Source organism: Prionailurus bengalensis, chromosome F2, assembly GCF_016509475.1.
Source record: "Prionailurus bengalensis isolate Pbe53 chromosome F2, Fcat_Pben_1.1_paternal_pri, whole genome shotgun sequence".
Lineage (NCBI taxonomy): Eukaryota > Metazoa > Chordata > Mammalia > Carnivora > Felidae > Prionailurus > Prionailurus bengalensis.
The window spans coordinates 9,634,794-9,655,888 of NC_057353.1; the positions used below are offsets into that span (position 1 = coordinate 9,634,794).

The 21,095-nt window shown below is 48.1% G+C and overlaps 1 protein-coding gene across 3 annotated transcripts in view; it reads left to right on the forward strand.

Moving 5' to 3' along the window:
- The first annotated feature begins 2,116 nt into the window (after positions 1-2,116).
- Positions 2,117-21,095, forward strand: part of FAM110B (family with sequence similarity 110 member B) — a 145,975-nt gene continuing 126,996 nt past the window's right edge. Inside the window, exons 1-2 of one of the 3 annotated variants that reach the window (XM_043601118.1) lie at positions 2,153-2,462; positions 20,213-20,311. The gene's annotated coding sequence lies outside the window, so the exon portion shown is untranslated. Of the gene's footprint in view, positions 2,463-20,212; positions 20,312-21,095 lie in introns of all 3 variants that reach the window. The other 2 variants (XR_006300451.1, XM_043601116.1) reach the window with 2 other exon arrangements.

The window sequence follows — 21,095 nt, forward strand, 5'->3', positions numbered from 1 at the left end:
AGTTCTGTGGAACGAAAGAATTCCAAGCATAGGCCAATGGCCCACTTCTCCTGAACAATACGCAACACAATAAAATTCCAGCACGACGACCAATTTCGCCAGTCCCTGAAAGTCTGTAACAGGCCCTAACATTTTCAATCCAGGAGAGAGGAAATGTCCTACGTCAGCAAAAATAGGGGATTACGGAGGCACGTTTTACTGGACTGACTGACAAGACAAAAAATTTGCCGGGATGTTCTGGTTTAGACATATTAATATTTTCTCTCCGGTTTTCTAACCACATCTTGTATTAACTTTTGGTTTTAAGGGGGGCAATGTGAAAATGTTAAGTCTGCACTGGGCAACGGTAATACCTTAAATGAGAACCCCAGTCCTATTAAAAGTTAAGACTTAACTACTAAGCGACCTTCTTGGCACCTATTTTATTATGAAGGAGCAATTTAGGGGACCGAGAAGCTAGGATTCATTGATTACATTCCTGATCTTCAGAGCCTGGCTCACATGGGAATCTTTTACGGCCTTACGAGTGAGTATTTTGGAAAGAAACCTAACTCCCAAGAAGCTAGAAGGACAATTTATGGGTGCATTTCCTCAGAAATCCAGGGTTTTGACTGGTTTCAGACATGGCTGCCTGGAGGGCCTCATTAATGCCATCACTACTCTTCCTGTCTTCATTACTCAGGTGGTTTTCTTCTTTTGGCCTTACTCTCTAACAGGCTACCTCTGTCTTACATGGCACTGTCTCAGAAGCTGTCATATCAACTCCGAAAAAGGCCCCCCATCTTCCCAGATTAGATCCTCTGTATTTCCCCTCTTCCCTTTGTGCCCAGAGGATGAGAGGTACTCTCATTGGCAAGCTTGGGTCACGTGCCTCTGTGATGGCAGGGAGGGTCTCTCCTGCACAGTGTAAAGGAACAATTCCCTAAAGGAAGAGGTCGGAGCAATGAAGTTCATTTTTTTTTTTAATAGCTTACCTTGGGATGAGAGAAGTCAGTTCTAATGTGCTACACAAAATAACTTTATTCTGCCGTTACATGACTTTTGGACACGGCGTGATGTGTGAGCATCACATGGAATGCATTAGCATGGCGAAGGAAAGTTCCGTTCAAAACCCAGTATCATGTCACTCGCTTAAAATGGTTCCCTTGTCAGTAGCCAAAACTTGACGCTGGAAGTCTGAGTTTCATTTATTTGATCGTTTCTGACCTGGAATTGCTACAAGTCACACAGTTCAAATACGGATGATCTTTCTGAGCAAATGGGATGAACATAATTTTATTTCAAACGTACAAAAGGTATAAGGAAATCTCTGCTAAATATTCTAGAGAAGTCATTATGTTGTGAGTTCGTATCTCATTCAGTCGTTTCGATAAGTAGGGATTTCCTCTACCAGAGTTCCCAATAGCAAACACTAAACTGGAATGTGCTCGGTATTCCTAAAACAACAAAACCCTCAGAAAACCCAACCAAGTGATTAAGCGCATCGAAAGAAAAAGCATTTATTTACAAGCCATACATGATGAACATGAATCATCATACACCCTGAAACACTGAGTTAATTTGGAAACATCAGCCGGCCTGCACTCTAGGGGCAGTACATCGTGCTTGCGATTTTTAAAATATTCTTTACTGTTTTCTCCAAACATTTTTTGGAGTCTGAAAAAAATGCCTGGAGAAATTAAGTCTGCAAATGCTCAAAGCAGGCTCCCCAGAGTGTATGCAAGTGAGCCCACGGAAAATGTCAGGCACCGAGATCAGCTGGGTGGGTTGACTACCAGGTGTGGTTACCGCATTCACAAAAGGGACTCCAGGGTCCCCCCCGGGTCCCCCCCCCCCCCCGCGCAGCGCCGTGGTCTGACGTGGGGCTTCCCGGGGGCACCGGAGACCCTGTGCCCTGTGGCTTCTTCCCCCCCTCCCCACCCCCCCACGGGGTGGGAGCGGCGGTGGGGGTGGGGAAGGGGTTTGGAGGTGGGGCCAAGGAGGGAGTGGGGGAGGGGGCCGGGCTGGAAGTGGGGGTGCGGGAGGGGGCGGGAACGGGGAGGGGGTGAGGAGGGGAGGGGCGGGGCGGGGGTGGGGCGGGGCGCTCTTTAGGGGCGTGCACACTCCACAGGGACACGCGCTCTGGGCCGCGGCAACTCGCTCCAAGTTCCCTCCCTCGCGCTCCGCGAAGCCCGCCTGAGCCCTCCCACTCGGTGCAGACAGAACCATCGCGGCCGCCGCCGGCCGGGCCCTCCACGGCCTTGCGTCCCGGGCCGCCTCGGCTCGCGCGGGCAGCTCCGTATCCGTGGCCCCGCGGAGGCGGCGCGAGGACTCGGCGGCCCCCGCGGCCCGCGCTCGGCCCTCCGGCGGCGCCGGCGGCCCGGACCCCGTGTGTGGCGGGCCCGACCTTCCTACCCGTCGTCCCCGGGAGCTTGGCGCCCGGCCGGGGACCGCACCGCCCGGGGCCGGGGAGCGCGGCCGAGGTAAGGCCGGGCCGGGCCGGGCAGGGGCTGGGGGTCGGGGCGGGGGGCCGCGCGGCGCCCCGGCTGCGGACAATGCGGGAGGCGCGCGCGGCCGGAGCGCAGCCGGGTCCGCCCCCGAGCCTCCGCGCCGCGCCTGGCTGTCCGTCCGGCCCGGTCCCGCAGCCGCGCTGGCCCGGACGGACCCCGGCCGGCGGTGTGGGCCGCGAAGGGGGGAGGCGCCCGGCTGCGCGTCCGGGCTGGGCGGGGAGGCCGGGCAGGGGCGCTGCGGAGCCGGGCGGGCTTGCGGGGCGCGAGCGGCGGGCTCCCCGAGCGCGCCTGCTGCCTGCTGCTGGGGGAGCGGGCAGGCGAGGGACCGCGTCTCCTCGCGGGGTCTGCAGCCTCCGGGGCTGAATACTTGTTGGGGTGGGTGGGGGGGTGGGTGGGGGGGCGGGGGTGTGTGTCTGGATCTCCCGATCGCCGGCTGGGCAATTCTGGCAAGAAATGCAGATTCAGAGGCTCTGAAAGTTTGTATTTGGTTGCCCCCTCCAGCTCCACCCGTGCCTCCCTCGTCTCCACTTTCTTTGAAAGCACACAGATTCGAGAGGGAATGAAAGTATCCTTGGCTCACTCGTGCCCCCGTCACCCAGCGGAGCTCATAACTTCGCAGCACAGCGCGTTGCAGGCTGTGGGGAGGCGCCGGTGCCCGCTGCCCAGCCTGGTGCCCGCCGATTGTTGTCGGAGCAGGAGCAGCGTGGTGGAAATGGCAGTGACAGTGGTGCCTCTGCGCAGGCTTGCGGGGAGGGTGGCAGGGGTGACTTTGCCGTGTGCTTCAGTTACTCGGGGAAAGTGGAAGGAAAACACCTGGTGCCCGGCTTCTTAACCCTTTCAAGTTGTGACTCGTTTCGTGAGCCGCAGAAATGGACGGGCTTTCTTCGATGCCTGAGATCCGGGCAGACTGGGTTCCCCCCCACCCCCCACCCCCCACCCCCGCGGCCATGCCCTGTGCAAAATCTGGAACACATCTGTGACAACATTGCATGGCTGGCATTGTAAGGACTGCGAACTGGTCTGTTTTTGAGAAGGGGAATGTGGGAGTCCACTAAGCGTTTTTGCAATATCAATAATAAGACTTTGCTTTTCCCCATTTCCCTTGTTGGTGTCGAAGATACCTATTCAGCCTTTCCCTCCGCACCCCCCCCCCCCGCCCCAATTCACACTGAGAGTCATTCTATGGAAAATACCTGTACTAACTTGTATATATTTTGTGACATCACAACCCCTGGTCATTCGGATGAGCTATTTATTAATAAGCATAATTATTTTAACCTAAGGGCGAGCATTCTTTGTCCGTAACATCCCCACTGATTTATCCTATGATATTTCTGGTGCTAGTATGGATCTTGCAACAGTAAAGTCACTAATTGAACAGGGAGGTGGCCCGTGCTTTGTCAACCTGATAACCGGCAAAGCGCTTTGAGCAGTGCCCGAAACCCAGTGCTAGGTGAGTATCACCCTACTTTTCTTTCGTTAATTTTTGTTATCAGTCCCTGTGTTTTTCTGTACAGTTGTTTTCGGTTTTAAAATGGAAGAGTTTCTAAGGCATGGTCTATTTTAAGTATGCGGTTTAATTTTAGATCAGAATTGAGTTCGGGTTGTTGTTTTGTTATGACTGACGATCTGTTGCGTGTTTTCTTCTGCACAGTAAGGAGGTCTGTCCGGGCCGGCATAGTCCCGAACAGTCCTATCCAGGTACATTTCATAGTAAGGAGACTTAATTATCCTTAAGGGCCTAATTGAGGAGAAGCCTGGCCATTGGGAGCAACCCAGTCTGGACCCCATTCTGAACCCCCTCGTTCTCTAGGTGGACAGTGAAAGAAGCATATTGGCACAACGGTTAGGTAACTCCCGCTGGGTCAAAAGGGAATAAAATACAAATGTGTGCCCTGTATATACATCACCCAGATCCTGTAATTCTTAATTGTACTTCAAATCTCTAGAGCAGCCTGATTAGCTAACATAAGAAAAATTAAAACGACTTACTTGCCGAGTGTCTGTACCCAAACGATTACGTTTGCTACCTAGGTATTTTAAAAGGTTGTCGGAAGTGTACATTCACTGTGAGGTTTTCTCCCCCTGCCCCCAGCCCTTGTAACTTTGAAATGGTCTCTCTCTCTTTCCCAAACAGTTTACTTAGCTAAGCAGAGGCATGGCATTAACTCTTGGGGCCCTGCCATACCGTAGCTGCTGTAGACACAGTGTGGCAGGTAGGTGGAGTTGTGGGTAATGCTGGCATAGACGAGGCCCATTTGTGGTCCAGGAGAATGGGACGGATTAATTTCGTAATCCCATTGTTTGCGCTCTCCCCAAAATATACTCCCGCCACACCGATCCTGTCTAACAGCCTCCTTAGGAATAAACTCTGTAAAAAGTCTGTCCTTTGTATGTCCAACTTCTTTAGACTGTTTACTTGGCCACATTTTTCTCTCTGAAAAGCCACGGTGTTCCAGGTGTTACGACGAACGGTGCTTGTAAAAATCTTATTTGATCGACCGTACTCTTTACTTTCATTTTTTTCCGTGACAGGAGAAGGTTGATTGTTCTGAGCCCAGAGGATCTCCAAGTAACCTGGACTTAAAAAAAACTGTTTGTTAATTTTTAATTTTAGAGCAGGGGAGGGGCAGAGAGAGAGGGGGAGAGAATCTCAAGCAGGCTCCCTGACAAGGGGTTCCATCTCACGACTGTGAGGTCATGACCTGAGCTGAAATCAGGAGTCTCACGCCTTAACCCTCTGGCTACCCTGACACCCTGTAACCTGGACCTTTTTTCAATACTTAACTTTTAAGAGAGAGAAACAAATGATAAGAAACCCAGTTACGTCATGACTTGATTTAAGGAAACAGTTTCTCAGGGCGCCTGGGTGGCTCAGTCGGTTAAGCATCTGATTCTTGGTTTTGGCTCAGGTCACGATCCCACGGTTCATGAGTTCAAGCCCCGCACCGGGCTCAGTGCTGATGGTGCAGAGCCTGCTTGGGATTCTGCCTCCTTCTCTCTCTGTCTCTGCCCCTCCCTATCTCTCTCTCTCTCTCTCTCTCTCTCTCGCTCTCAAAAATGAGTAAACAAACATTAAAAAAAATAGAGAGAGAACAACTTCTCATTTATTCTCGTTTTTACCAGTTTTCTGACTCCCGGTATGATGCAATGAGAATTGATATGCAGGACGAAGGATCTGAAGCTCTGCAAAGCCATGACTCATCCGAGAAAAAATATATCTATTCTATTTAGTACAGCACCAAGGGTAGCGAGTGAATAAGAGGACTCAGAAGAAGAAGGCTTTCTGGACTGTAATCTGAGTTGTCTCTGTGGGCCGGCTCGGGGACCGGCCTCGTTCTGGGCAGTTGACAGCATGTTCTCTTTCTTCCAAAGCAGGATAGTTGTTATCTCCTTTCTGCTGGTGACGCAGAGTGACCGGGTGAATCACAGTGGTTTTACCCCTGGGCCCTGTGTGCCCCGGAGCCCCCGAATCTTTCCACCACACCGAGGGGGATAACCTCTGTCTTGGAGGTGCTCCCCTGCATTCTTTTTGGGTCTGATACCAACAGATCTCTTCTTCATAACCAAGTGACATGCTTTGAAGTTCTTGAGCAGTGCTCAGTCATTAAGGGGTACAAGGCAGGAGACCTTAAGCTAATTTTAGTGCTTAGAGGCCACCTCTTAAGATTTTGCAATACTTTATTAAAGCCTCCTTATTTTAAGAGGGTTGAGGAGAAGGGTGGCAGGTTTGACTTTCTTGAACTATGTAAAGGCGAATGCACATGGCCTAGAGGATGAAGGGGTAGTGTTAGGACTGTTTCTGGCTTTCTGGCTCAGGGGATCTGGTGAAAGTCTTAGCCTCCTTGAACCCCCACTGACTTTCTTTCCCTTGGGCTAAAGGACCTTTCTTTCATTTTGATCACTTAAAAACATCAAATAATCAAATACGTTATGGTGATGAATGAAACGTCGGATGAACAGTTTCTCGCAGCCACTAAAATTGACATTGTTATAGAAATACAAAGAAGTCGTCTGGGGGAATTGTTCAGAAGAGAACACAAATTCTGCCCAAAATGTTTACCAAAGAAACTAAAGGTAGCGTTGATTCTGAAGTTTGGATGGATACGTTACAGGATCGTCCGGCCCGGAAGACTGGGGAGAAAGTAGTAAGAAATACAGTTTTTCTTGGTTTGTGTGTGTCATCATCCACGCAGGTAACTGCAGATAATTAAGGTATGGGCAAAGCTTCAGAATTTCTGCAGAATACATTTTCCTCCTGTTTTTAAGCCTGGGTTTGTTTCTAGATGATCTTTTGTAATGCAACATGAATGACCTTACGTCATGTATCTTCCTTTTCTGACACGTTAGATTTCCTCCTTCTTGTGAGAAAGGACGAATATAATGTTTACATTTGTAACATTGAGTCTCATAAAGAGAATTACAGAAGACCACAGCATTCAAAGACATAAGACTCATTTCTTCGTTTTGTTTTGTTTTGGAAACTTCAGTAGTTAGTAGATGAAGCAAATTGCTTCCTCTTTCCAGTGTATGTTTGGTGATAGAAATAGTGACCATGTGGATGATTTAAACAATTTTAAACTGGAACTGGAGCTAAAGCTGGGGTTTAAAATTGTAAACACTTTAGAGGGAAGTTCAAGGGTGAATACTGAGCAAAAGGAAACAATATGTCACTTGGCCGACAGGTTTTCTAGAAGAATTATAAGAATTCTGTGGTATGTTTTATATATACATCCGAGCAAAATCAATGGGTTTTGAAATTATCCAGTCTAGATAAAGCTTTTAAAGATACAATTTAGAAACATATGGGAAATTTCTGAGTGGTTCTCTGGGAAGGCAAAGCATTTGCTCCTCATAAGCCCCACTGGAAGTTTGTTTCTTTCTTTGTTTCTTTCTCTCTCTCTCTCTTTTTTTTTTTTTTTTTTTTGACTTTTCAGGAAGAATCACAGATACACTTCAAAATGATCATTGTCAGTATTTTTTTTTTTTTTTTTTTTTGTCCCATCGGCTGGAACTTAATGAAAAGGAAGTAACTATGAGGGGCGGCGCCTGGGTGGCTTAGTCAGTTAAGTGTCCCACTCTTGATTTCGGCTTAGGTCATAATCTCACAGTTTGTGAATTGGAGCCCTGCATTGGGCTCTGTGCTGACAGTGGAGATCTTGCCTGGGATTCTCTCTCTCTGCCCCCTCCCTCAAAATAAATAAATAAACTTAAAAAAATTAAATAGTAACTATACACATAAATGTAGCTTAGTAATATCTTCTATTATGGTTATTATGTTAAATGGGTATTTATAGAGGATCCTTTGTGCACCTGCCTGGGTACTGGGGATAAGCAGTGTCCAAGGAAGACAAGGTTCCTACCTCTTTTAGGCTTTATGGCATAAGTGGAAGCAAAAGCTAATAAGATAAACAAACAAATGAAAAGCTAGTTTAAAGCAGTAGTAAGTTCAGTCAGGAATAACAGTGACCATCTGAACTGGGCTGGGTGGTCTGGGAGGGCTCCAAGAAGGATGTTTGAGATGACCCTTAAGTGAAAAAAAAAAAAAGGCCGGGGGCAACCTCTGGAAGGTCCCTGGGTAGAGAGGGTGGCTTGTGCAAAGGCCCTGAGGCAGACAGAGCCTGCATTTGTGAAGAACGGGAACTTGCAGCAGAGGGACCAGGTCAGCAGGGCCTTGAAGGCCATGGAGGGGAGAGTTTCTGTTTATTCTAAAGTCGTGAGAGCTGCTGGAGGGTGGGAAGCAAGGAGGACCAGGCTCCGGCAGCTCACGTGGCCCACCTTTTGGAGATTGGACTGTCGGGAAAGAGCGGAAATGGGGAGTCAATGAGAAAGCTGTTGTGGTGACCAGCCAGTTGGGCTGGAAGGAAAGAATGGAGATGAGGGGTGGGGAGCCTGATATTGGCACCGTTTTGAATGTCTCCTAACCTAACCCACTGTTGATCTTAAGATGCGTTGTTATCGTATGGCAGAAGAGAAAACATACTCCCAGTTAAACTGTGACGCACCACCCGCTGTGATACGAATCCTCATTTCAGGTATTAAAATGGGAAAACAGATGTGTCTTAGAATCGGTGAAACAGGGTACATTCTGGAGCTCACGCTGAGAGGGCCTTGCTGCTTTCTGTTTTATTTCTATTTGCGTATCAGTGATACAAACCGAATCCTGTTATTTGGAAGGACCTGGGCCGGGGGGGGAGGGGGTCATATATAGTGGAATCCCCTACCTCAGGATTGGAAGCTAGACAATTGCATCCGGTGGAAGCAGTCTTTCTGATACTTTAAAAACGTGTAGAGGGGCGCCTGGGTGGCGCAGTCGGTTAAGCGTCCGACTTCAGCCAGGTCACGATCTCGCGGTCCGTGAGTTCGAGCCCCGCGTCAGGCTCTGGGCTGATGGCTCGGAGCCTGGAGCCTGTTTCCGATTCTGTGTCTCCCTCTCTCTCTGCCCCTCCCCGGTTCATGCTCTGTCTCTGTCCCAAAAGTAAAAAAAATAAAAATGTTGAAAAAAAAAAATTTAAAAACGTGTAGAGAAGGCATTCACAGATTCTTTTGCCCCCAGATGCACAACAGACTGTTAGTGTCAGAGATAAAGGAAATTGGGACGGCCCGGATTCGTCAGGTTCAAGGGGAGTCACAGACGCTGTGTGCACATTCAAAACGGGGTGGCAGAGCCCTTGGGAATCACAAGCTTTATTTCTGTTACACTGGGAGCAAGGCAGGGTGAGGGCAGGGTGAGGGCTCGGTCAGGGCCGTGCGGATTCCAGGCCAAACACTTAGCTGTAAGCCAGCAAGTGGTGGAGCCCGTGACCGACAGACTGAGACGAGGTTTTATAGTTGAGTTTTCCTGGGTGCGGAGATCGGCTCTGTGTGAACTTGAGCGAGTTGTGGAGGCTTCTGGAACCTCAGTTTCCTGATCTGTAAAACGGAGATAACGTATAGCATCGGATTGCCCTGAGGGTTAAGTAAGATGATGCTGCCCAATGCCCGGTGCTCCACAGAGATGAGTTGCCGTTACGTGTTACTGTCTCGTAGATTTCGTGCCTTTTTCTATCTGTCTCTTTTTTAAATGTTTATTTATTTATTTGAGAGAGAAAAAGAGAATGTGGGGCAGGGGGGGGGGAGAGAGAGAGAGAGAGAGAGAGAGAGAGAGAGAGAGAATCCCAAGCAGGCTTCACTCCATCAGTGCAGAGCCGGGGCGGGGGTGGGGCGGTGTCAGACTCATGAGCCATCGAGATCTTGACCTGAGCCAAAATCAAGAGTCAGACGCCGAACCGACTGAGCCACCCAGGCGCCCCCGTCCATCGCTCTTGTATGTTCTCGTCACACGGGTCACAGGACGAGGGTCACGTTTCCAGAGACTCACCCTGACCGCTGAAGCTGAGGTCGCCCCTTCTCCGACCACCCTTCTTTCCTTCTTTCCCATCGTCCTGCCGCATTTTCTGCCCAGCCCTCATGGCTCACTGAAATTGTGGGATTTGTTTACATATTGAAAATACAGTTTCCAGGGTGAGAGGGATGCTGTCACGGAAGCTGCGGAATCCACGGAAGCTGCTGAATCTCCTAGTTGGCCGGAAACTGTGCCAGGCACCTGGCAGGCTTTCCGACCGGGGTGCGAGCTGAGGAGGTCCTTGCCTGTGGGACCTCCAAGGCCCTAAAGTCTGAGATGCCAGCTTTCAGGCACCTAGTCCCTCTGTACAAACCACAAGAGCAAAATCGATAGAGAAATGCACCCACTGTAAAAATGCAACCAGTGCTTGGGAAACTGTGCTGGCCATTCCAGAAGGCAGCCCTCACGTTGTGGCCCCAGCCGTCAGCCTCATAGACCTGCCCGGTCAGCTGCGTGGACTGTGGGCTCTCTCCCCTGCTTCTGAGTTATATTCAGTTACTTGTGATGCCCCATCTCATTGCGATGACTTTGGTTGGGGCATTTTCATGCTGTTTGTATTTTGCAAAAGGAAATTATTTGCATATTCTTTTCCCGGCTTTTAATCTTTCACGGTACTTGCTTGTTGATTGCAGTCTTTGGGTGGAGTTTAGTGACTAATATCAAGGGACTTATTTTCAGATCTCCGTGCAGACACTCCACTGTCGTGGATGTGTGCGCATATTTATTCACATACACGGACAAGCTCTTTCTTCCCTGGCTACCAGGGGGTCATCGCTTCCACAGTGGGTCAGAAACAGACTGTTGGAAACTAGGAACGCAGACGTGCTGAGAAATACCAGTGAATCCTGACAACGCTCTGTGTCTTGACTATGCAGTCAGAACAAGGTGAAATGGGAAAGCTCATTGTCCTCTCGACTGTGAGTTGGGGATTTAAAAAATCCTTTTAATCTGTCCCCTGGCCTGTGCTCATTCCAGTGATCATTCATTGGAATGTTGTGAGTTTTCAGAATCAGATGTTACTCTTCCCAACAAATTTTGTTCTTGTGTAGTGACCATGAGAGGAGAAGAGAGATCTTTGTGTCGGTTCTCAATATGGCCGCTCATGGGTGCGATTCCTCGCCTTTGCGGGCTTTGGTCCAGCCTGCAGCGCGGATCGGGTGTGTGACCACGTAAACCTTCCCCTAGTGCTTTGGTCGGCGTGGCCACCATCTTTGAAGGGATCAGCCAGCCGTCTAGCAGCTCAGTTATTTAATTTCGTGGAGATTTTATTCTATCTGACTCCTGTTAGCGGGTTGAAATGTATAGCTCTTGTAGGGGGAAGAGTTTTCCAACCATACGCATCTGCATCTCGTGGTAAGTTGAAATACGTATCAGCGTGTGTTGTTTGGAAATTGGTTTTACGTGACTATTCCACCGAAGCGATAGGAGTTCATGTGAGGCATTGAACGCGAGGCATTCAGCTGTTGAAAAGCTCTCTCTGCGCTTTGGACCTTTCCCAAAAGGTGTTTAGGGACCGCGAGTTAGCGATCGAGAGACGGCATCACCGAGACCTTGTAAGGTCAGGACACCAAGACGTGATGAGACGTGTTTATACATTTGGTGTCCGAAATACCTGAATAGCTTCATTTTAATTTGGACCTTGTATTTTATCAGATGGTGTGTTTTAGTCATGCAGACCTTGTGTTAGTCAGGATCCTCCTGAGAAACAGAATCTATAGGTTGCTGTCTCTGCCTCTATCCCTATCTCCGTCTCTTTTTAAGGGAGATTTATTATAAGGAAGTGGCTCGTGCGGGTATGGAGGCTGGGAAGTCCCAGATCTGTCACCTGGAGCCTGGAGACCCAGGGGAGCCCATGGTGTAAGTTCCAGTGTGAGGGGAGGGCAAGACGATGTCTCAGCTCAGAGTCTGGCAGTGATCAGATTGTCCCTTCTCCCCTTTTGTGGTATTCAAGCCTTCCACAGACTAGATGAGGCCCACCCGTGTCGGGGGGTGGGGCGGGGAGGGCAGTCTGCTTCACTCAGTGGACAGGTTCAAGTGTTAATCTCACCCAGGAGCATCCTTCCAAGCACACTCTTGCTTAACCAAGTATCTGGGCACCTGGTGGCCCAGTCAGGTTGATGGGTACACTTCTTTAGTCCTCATGCCAGGCCACTGCCTGTTGCAGGAGAATGGAAGTGACCTCAGTGCTGCTTTTGACCTTGTCCATCCTCTGAAGTGTCTGGGTGCCCGTGCTGAAATTGTCCGTGTGCTTTGCAGATGGGGTCCCGTGTACCCCAGCGATGCCTACGTGACATGGGGGACGCACCATCGATGAAGCAAAGGTTCATCTTTTTATTTTAGGAGGAAAAGAAAGCTTAGCAAACGTTCATCTTTTTATTTTATTTTATTTTTATTTTTATTTTAGCTTCATCTGTTTTCTTTTTTCCATCACTTTTCATCCCCTCTATCCCGTCTTGGAACAGAAAGTCATATAAAGGGAATATGATGTCAGCAGGCATTTTTTCCCCTTGCATTTTGATAAGTGAAGAAGCAAAACTCCTGTAAGAAACTCCCCTCTCCCAATAAAAGGGTAAATTCCTCAAACCTGGCATAGCAAACATACTCGCAAGCAGGACAACTTTTGTCTGTGCTCATAGATTTTTAATCGATTAGTCGATGCTTTGTGGTCTAATGAAATGACAGCGTAGGAATCATGAAAAGCTTGTCTTCGGAAAGGGGTGAATTCTTTCCCCTGCATCTGAGCTGACGCTGACATCAGGAATGTGCCCCGGGAGGGACAGAGGCCTTCAGATGGATGGTTCTTGCCAGCTCATGCGTAGCATCTTAATACTGAAGTTAGGACCCTGGTCCCCTTTGACATCCTCTCTGTCCCTGAGTCTGAAATATCTCTCCTGCTTGCCCGTCTCGGCATTCTTTTTTTTTTTTTAAGTGTATTTATTTTGAGAGAAGGAGAAAGAGAGCATGAGCAAGTGGGGGAGGGGCAGAGAGAGAGAGGGAGAGAGAGAATCCCAAGCAGGCTCCACACTGTCAGCATGGGCTCATCCCATGACCTTGAGATCATGACCTGAGCCGGGTCAGAGAGTAGGATGCTTAAGTGACTGAGCCCCCTGCCTGTCTGCATTCTTGGTGCATCTTCCACCTTAGTCCATTCCTTGGCCATGGCCCTTTCTGTTTCATGGCCTTTCTGTTTCATGGCCTTTCTGTTTCATGGCCCTGCCCTGAACCTTCTTCCCTTTCCTGCCTCTCTTGTACCATCTCCAACATTAGCCGAGGTATCCGTCTATCACCTTGTTCACCTGCTCCAAGCCCGGACCGCATGCTCAAAACAAAGTCTTATTAACATGCCATTCCTGTTCTTCCCAGTGTGGCTCCCGTGTGCCTCTGGCATCTCTCTGCATTGCACCTGCTGTTTCTTCTGCCTCGGGCGCCCCTTCGCCTCCGCTCTGCTTCATGCAGTCCTGGCCACCCTAAAAGGCTTCTGTCATGTCTCCTCTTTAATTATTTTCCCTGACCACATATGGTCTGAATGAAAAAGGGCAGAAGAAACAATCATGTTTTTTATGATGTTTAAATCACTTGAATGCAAGGGCATAAAGGTAGATCTCTGCCTCATGACTTATTCTTGTGAATATCTGCTTCAGCCTTAAGCTACCTGAGTGGTTTTGCATCTCAAGATTGAGGTGAATGATTTCTCAGATGCCGAAGGAGTTGGCGGCTGAAATCAAGGCATTACTCTTGGTAATAATCCCAAGAGATCACGGAGAAGACGAGAGGTGCCAGAATCGAGATAAATGCCCTGGTTTTTCAGAAAGTGACAAGAGATTCCAGACCCACACTGTCCAATATGGTGGCCACCCATGACTCCTGAGCACTGGCTGTGTGGCTAGCATGACTTCAGATATCCTGCAGGTGTGATATCTCGGATTTTGCAGATTTCGTTTGAAAACAGAATTCAAAATCACTCATTAATATTTTTCATATTACAAGTTGAAATGATATTTTGGATTGATTGAGTTGAATAAAATATGCTGTCAAAATTAATTTCATCTCCTTCTTTTTAATTTTTAATATACCTACCAAGAGGATTTGAAATGACCTATATGGCTCACATCTATGGCTTGCATTATATTTCCATGGGAGGATGCCGTTCTAGACTCTACAATTCAATTATTTTACTCCCTATCCTTGGCAGTGTTCTAAAACATAGTGTTAACCAGATGGTTGTGTACTCGCAGGGAAGGAAATAGTCATAACTGAAAGCAAGAATCGTTTCACGAAGAACAAATCATGCCAAGCTAACCTCATTTTTTTTTCATAAGGTTACTAGCCTAGAAGATCGGAATGATTCTGTAGATTTCTATTTGGCTTTCTGTAAAAACATTTGAAACATCTCCGCTGATCAGCTCGAGAGCAACATGGAGCCCATAGAATCGTGGTTGATTGCGTGGCTGTGTCTGTAGCTGGTTGAACTCGGTTCTCAGAATATCTTGTATTGATTGCGGTGTCAGGAACAGGTGGGGATACTCTCAGGCTTCCTGTAGAGCTTGTTCCATTTGGGTGACACGAGGGAACATAAACGAAGGTCATCTGTGAAGAGGTCAAGTTTGACCAGGTCTGAAAGGAGGCATGCCACACCAGCCACGTTCTGCCGAATGGTCTGGATCCCATTCAGCGAACATATTTATTGAGTTTATATGTGCTCACGGCGCTCCGTTGAGTGCTGAGAATAAAAATTAATAATACATCATCCCTAACCTCAAAATTTCCTCTGGCGGGAAAGAAAACCTCCAATAAAGTCGCACACTCGCTGGTAACGCATCGGTAGAGGCATGTGTGTGTAGGCACCTCACCTCTGTGGCCCCAGAGAATGGTGTAGTATTAATTGGTCTGAAACTAAAATTGTTATCCTTAATGCCTCATATCTAACATATATGGCACCTTCATTTATGAGAGGGTTTTTTTCCCTAATTGGTTTTATTTATATTCTTCCAGCTTTACTGAATTACCACTGACAAAGAAAAATCATACATAGGATATACAGCGTGAAGTTTTGGCGTATGTATGCATTATGAAATGGTGGCCACAGTTAAGCTAAGTAACACATCCACTACCTCACGGAGTTACCTTGTGTGTGTGTGTGTGTGTGTGTGTGTGTGTGTTCGCACGCGCACGTGTGTGTGGCGAGAACATTTAAGATCTACCCTCTTAGCAAATTTCAAGTAGACATCCGGGTTCACCGGGCCCGTGTGTGTGTGTTCGCACGCGCACGTGTGTGTGGCGAGAACATTTAAGATCTACCCTCTTAGCAAATTTCAAGTAGACATCCGGGTTCACCGGGCCCGTGTGTGTGTGTTCGCACGCGCACGTGTGTGTGGCGAGAACATTTAAGATCTACCCTCTTAGCAAATTTCAAGTAGACATCCGGGTTCACCGGGCCCATGTACTAGAGTGGGTCCTTCAAAACTGTTACTTCTCAAAGAACATTCTGGTTTTGCTAGCTAGGGACAGAAGCGCATAATTCTGCCTTCTGGCCGGGCTTTTGGGAATTCCGTTGAAAATTATGAACCGACTGAGCTCTTAACAATCCAAGAGGCTTATTTGTTGGGGAAGATTCTTCCACGAGTTTACGGAGCCCCTCCACTGCTTTGGTTTTGTCAACTTTGACCTTCCACGTAGGTGGCGCTAGGCAGCATTTGGGTGGCCAGGAGTTATCTTGGATCCTTTTAGAATCATCTTCCTGACAGCGTGGCCCTCTTGTCCCTCCTGCCCTCTGTTTGGGTTGAAGACTATTCCAGAGGTGGCCATGACATCTCCCTCTGTGTTTTGGTGGACATGTCAGTAAGTAGCTGTTGCACTGCTATCAGCCGGGGTGTTCTACACTTTACACACTTGAAAATGTGTCAGAAACACGTGAGGCAAATAATTTGATCAGAAGCAATAAACTTGAAGCAAAATTTAAGCTCGCCTGTAGCGGCTTAGTAGGAAACTATGCGTAGTGTTTCTCTGTCTTGACCGGTTTCTGTGCTTTAATTTTCTCTAGTTTCTTAAACTACCTGGTTCCCTCTGATGACAATTTTTCTTAAAGGTATCTCACATCTTTTGTGAAAGAAGGCAGGGTTCATGGTAAAACCAGAAGAGTTCTTAATGTGATTTTTGGTCTATAAGTTGGTTGTTGAAAATCCTTTGTATTCGGAAGGTAGGAGTTACCTGCGTGACCTTGTTGAAACTTGCATACTAAATATTTACATTGGGGCGGTCAGGTGTTTAATTCTTTACCTTTTGTGGGTGTGAAAAGTATTTAGAGGTCATTTCTTTTTTCCCATCCCCAATTACAAGTTTTATGGAGTCCTGTGGCAGAAAATTTCTTCCAACTTAATTGCCTCTTGGGTAGAACATCTCAAAGGGGGCTTTGGCGATGTCTCTGGGCCATGAGCTGTGCATTCTCTGGGAGGGTGTGGTGACGGGAGCGTGAGGCAGGCATACCCTTGGGATCCTGTGCCTTGGGGGAGGGGGCTCCTGGTGGTCACCTGAGGTTACCCATTTCTTCTGACAACAACACTGCTGTGTTGGTATTACTATGGTCCCGCCTACAGGGACACTGGGGCCAAAAGGTAGCACCAGTGGCATCTTCAAGTCACTGGGGAGTGGATAAGCTGGTATAGAGCATATACTCAGTGGGCAGAAGGAGGCGTTCCCCCTGCCCCCCCTCCCCAGCCTGCTCTTCCCTTTCCCGGGGTCGCGTGTCTCATTTTCCCGCATTTGCCTTCTCGGGCAGGTGCCTCCCTGCCTGGAGCTGTTCTCAGAGCTCCTGCATTTCACCGTCCCCTGGGATGTCCCTTCTGCCAACCCTGCTTTCCCCCCCAGGCTTGAGAGGGATTGTTGGTGACCCTCTGATGGGTTTTCCTGGAGCATCTTCCCACCCAGACAGGCTGTTTTGGAATTAGATAGGGTGCAACTGAGACTGACTGGGCTTTACTTAAAGATTTCTTTGAGTACCGCGAATGAAGGCGAATACCTGGCGTTCCAGAATCTTTACCTATGTATATCAAACATGAAATATGACAGCAAGTGCCGAGGCCAGTGTAAGAGGATGGGGGGGGGGGGGGGGGTTGGGATATCCCAATGGCCGTCCCCCGACCCGCACGTCTCGTCGGATGGAGATGGGCTACTCTCCTGTCCAGACGCCCAGCCCGGCACATTTCTGGGCTCAGCACACAGTAGTTGACTATACTCGAAAAGCCTCTGTGGGGTGGAGGGATTAGTGACTGCATGCTCTGCCGATTGCCCAGCCAAGACCCACGGGGGAAAGTGATACGGAGGCGGGTTTCAACTTAATGAAGGTCACAGCTGACCCAGATCGGAATGGGCTGCCATATAAAGTGGACTTTCCGTTGTTGGGATGGGGAAGTGGGGGTTGGGAGGGAGCTGGGCAGTGGGCTTTCTGTCCCCTGCGCTGAGACCCAGGTTGTTTTCATCCTGACTTCCCAGCTTCACCCACAACCCCCATGGCTGTCGCCATTTCTAGCGGCATCTTTTTGACTTCTCATTTTGGGTTTATTTCATGATGCTTCGCAAGCTGAATCTGCTCCACGGTAGACTTAACAGAATCTATTCAGGGCACTCTCTCAGGGGCACGGTGTTGGAAAATAAGGTCACATCTCTCTTTAACACCAAAGTAAACTGATAACTGCTTGTAAGCAGAGTAGGAGAGGGGCAAAGCGGCTGGCCTTCAGTTTGGGGCCTCTGTCACCGTGCTGGAAAGGAGACTGGAGCTTGTGTCTCCTGGGATCAGGGATTTTCTGTGCATCAAGATCCCGGCAGCCGCGGGTGCAGAGTTCTCTTGCCTTCCAATCTCTCTGGCTTGGCAAGTGCCCAAGCAAAACGGGAACTGCTGGGGCTGACTTGGCGAAACAGCTCTTCCTCGAAAGGGCCTTCAAGACTGCCTAATCCAGTGATCCACACTGTCGACCCAGTAAGAACGTCTGGGATTCTGTAGTGTCCTGGGCTACCTTCTTCGGGTAGGAATTGGGGGGGCACTGCGGAGTTTGCTGGTGACAGTGATGCACACAGGTGGCTGTGGGAGCCCCGGATCTGGGTCAGTGACTCCAAAACAGCAGACTTACCTAGAGGGTTAAATACAGATTGCCAGTCGGCGCCCAGAGTTTCTGATTAACAAGGTCCAGGGAGGACCTGAGAGTTTGCATTTCTAACAGGTTCCCTGTGGATGCCGAACTGCTGATCGGGGTGAAATCCTCATTTTAGGGGTGTACCCTGAGAGCCCCCAGGCACAGTAAACTTTGCAGGATCCTGGACAGGAGGGAGGGAGGGAGGCTCGTGGAAGGTGGATGTCTTGTGGGAAAATGCCGCAGAGGGCGGAGTTACAGACGTTCTCCCGACAAAGATCTGCCTTATCACAGGCTTTCATTTCTCATCAAGAATCTGAAACAAAGCTCATAATTTTTAATGTAACACTTCTGCTTAATAAGCTGTGCGTATGTATGTTTTCCCCTAACCATTCTGCTTTCGTCTTTAGTCTGTGTGGATACTCACATTTAAAATATCAGTTGAGGGGTTGCCTGGGTGGCTCAGTCCGTTAAGCGTCTGACTCTTGATTTTGGTTCTGATCACGATCTCAGGGTTGTGAGATCAAGCCCCGCATCAGGCTTTGCGCTGGGTATGGAACCTGCTGGAGATTCTGCCTCTCTCCCTTCTACCATTCATGCTCTCTCTCTTTCTAAAAAAAAAAGAAAAAAGAAAAAGAAAAAAAAATTATCAGTTGAGTTATGATTTGCTTTTCAGAGTACCGTTTATTCAACATTTTTAGACGCTTGGGAGCAAGACTATGATAAAACTGTGTTTTATTTTAAAATAAAAATAATTAATAGAAATCTGGAACATATTCAGTTTTCATAAAATATTTTTAAACGTAGTGATTCTGAGGTATTTTCGTTAACATAAAAACTTTGAGCCACAAAAGTGTACTTACTTCCTTAGGTTTAAAAAAATGTTTTTATGACAAAAAAAAGGCACCTGGATGGCCCAGTCAGTTAAGCATCTGACTCTTGATTTCGGCGTGGGTCGTGATCTCATGAAATTGAGCCCTGCTTTGGCCTCTGTGCTGACAGCATGGAGCCTGCTTGGGATTCTCTCTCTCTCTCTCTCTCTCTCTCTCTCTCTCTCCCCCCGCCCCCTCCCCTGCTTATGCGTGTGTGTACGTGCACTCTCTTTTTCAAAATAAATAAATTCAAAAAAATAAAAATAAAAAATTTTTTTACAAAATGGTATCCTTTTCTTGGGAGTTTTTTTTTTTTTTTTTTAGCTGATAAATTTGATGTTCTTTATTTTGAAACAGCTAGGCTCTTTTTGTTTTAGGGTACATAAAATTTACACTCTTGGAATAATTTTTCTTATTTTGATAAAAATTAATGTAGATATTATTAACTTGATTAAATTTGGAGGAATATAGTAAAGGTGATTTCTAAATTTACTCTTGGGTCCATAGATAAAAATGCCTTTCATGAACTGAAACATGTCTTTAAAGAGTTACAAGGATTTAAAGTAATGAAATGTGTATTCTATAATTAAAATAAGTCCTATTTGGAAACAAGTGTAACTCAAAGAATATCAAACTATTCCTTATCATATCATTTGACTCATTCTATTTTTACGGCGTAATTATATAGTCGACCCATTTAATCTGAATACCTCACAAAACAGAAACTAGGGTATCTTTTAAACCATTTTAGAATCTGAGAAATCCAATGTCTCTTTGGTGAGTGTGGCCAGAGGGAGCTAGAACATGTATCCTCTGTGGCTCTTTGATGATTTTTTTTTTTATCTATGAAACGGATACTTTTAGATAAATGGGTATACGGAGCAAAAAGAAGCCTAGGAGTTGAAGTGAAATCTGTATTCTCTGTCTATCATTACATAAGAAGTGACCACGAAACTTGGTGGCTCAAAAAATGATGTGTCTCATCCTCCCATTTCTGTGGGGGTCTGGGGTGTCTTGGGAAATTGCAGTCAGTGCGTTGCTGGGGCTGTGGCCACTGGGAGCCTGGACGGGGCCTGGAGGAGCTACATCCAGGGGGGCTCAGCTGGGTGCCTGGTGCATTGATGCTGGCTGGCTCTTGGTTGGGTGGGTGGACCTCAGTTCCTCCCCACCCGGGGCCTTTCCTACCCCTGTTTGAACTGTTTCGGTCACAGGTCCAATTCTTGGCCAGGAAGACTGGCTCCCCCCCTCCCCAACTCTCTGTAGTCCCCAGGTTTTTGCTGAGGTGCTCCTTTGCTCCAGGAAGTGCTCTAGGGAGACACCTGCAATGTTGTTCATTGCTTCCAGGCGCGGTGATCGGCATGTGTTAGCCTAAAAGGGAACGTGCCGGGTGAAGTTTTCCTGAGGAAGGTCATCCCCGAGCTGAGTCACATCTACCTCCCTAAGGTAGGTGTTGCGTAGGTGAAGGGATGGGCTGGGGGTGGGGGGCTGGGGGGAGAAATTCAGGAGGGAAATTGCAGCCAGATGCACCAGACCAAGTCAGGGAACTGAAGCGTGAAACGGCACAGGCCAGTCGGGGATGCTCCAAGCAATTGAGTTTTACAGCGTAAGCTGAAATGTTCAGGTTGGGGAGGTCGGAGGGATGGAGAAGCCCCGTGTGCCCAGGTAGTGGCGTTTGGACTAGCTTCCGAACCGTGCAGCGTGGGCACCTGGTCACGGTACCTGTGCTGCACATTTTCTCGTTCATTCCTTCAGCAAAGACTTGAGCACCTGTTAGGTCTGAGGCGTGGCACGGCTCCACTTCTGAAAGGTGGAGATGTCTCCATTGTATAGAGGAGAGCCTCATTGAGGGAGATGAATTGACTTGCCAAGGTCATGTAGCCCGTGACGCGGGGGCTCCGAGTGTCTGTCCGCATCGGTGTGAAAACCTGAAGGTACAGATGAGATGCAAACTGGTTTTTTTGTAAGAATCACCTGAGACACATATTTACAGTAAAGATTTCAAGGCCTCGCCTTAGGCTTATTTATTGCTGGGGGAGGGGCCTCTGGTGATGCTTGGCTATTGGTGAAGTCGAGAACCTGGCTTTGCTTTGGGCTTGAACTTTGCACAGTGTGGGTAGGGAAATCGGGAGAGATGTAATTATTGATATGGCTAATTTTAAGTCTACTCTCTTGTTACTTGTGTTCTGTTTATTTGATGGGTTTGTCCTTTTGTTCTGCCTAAGTTTGG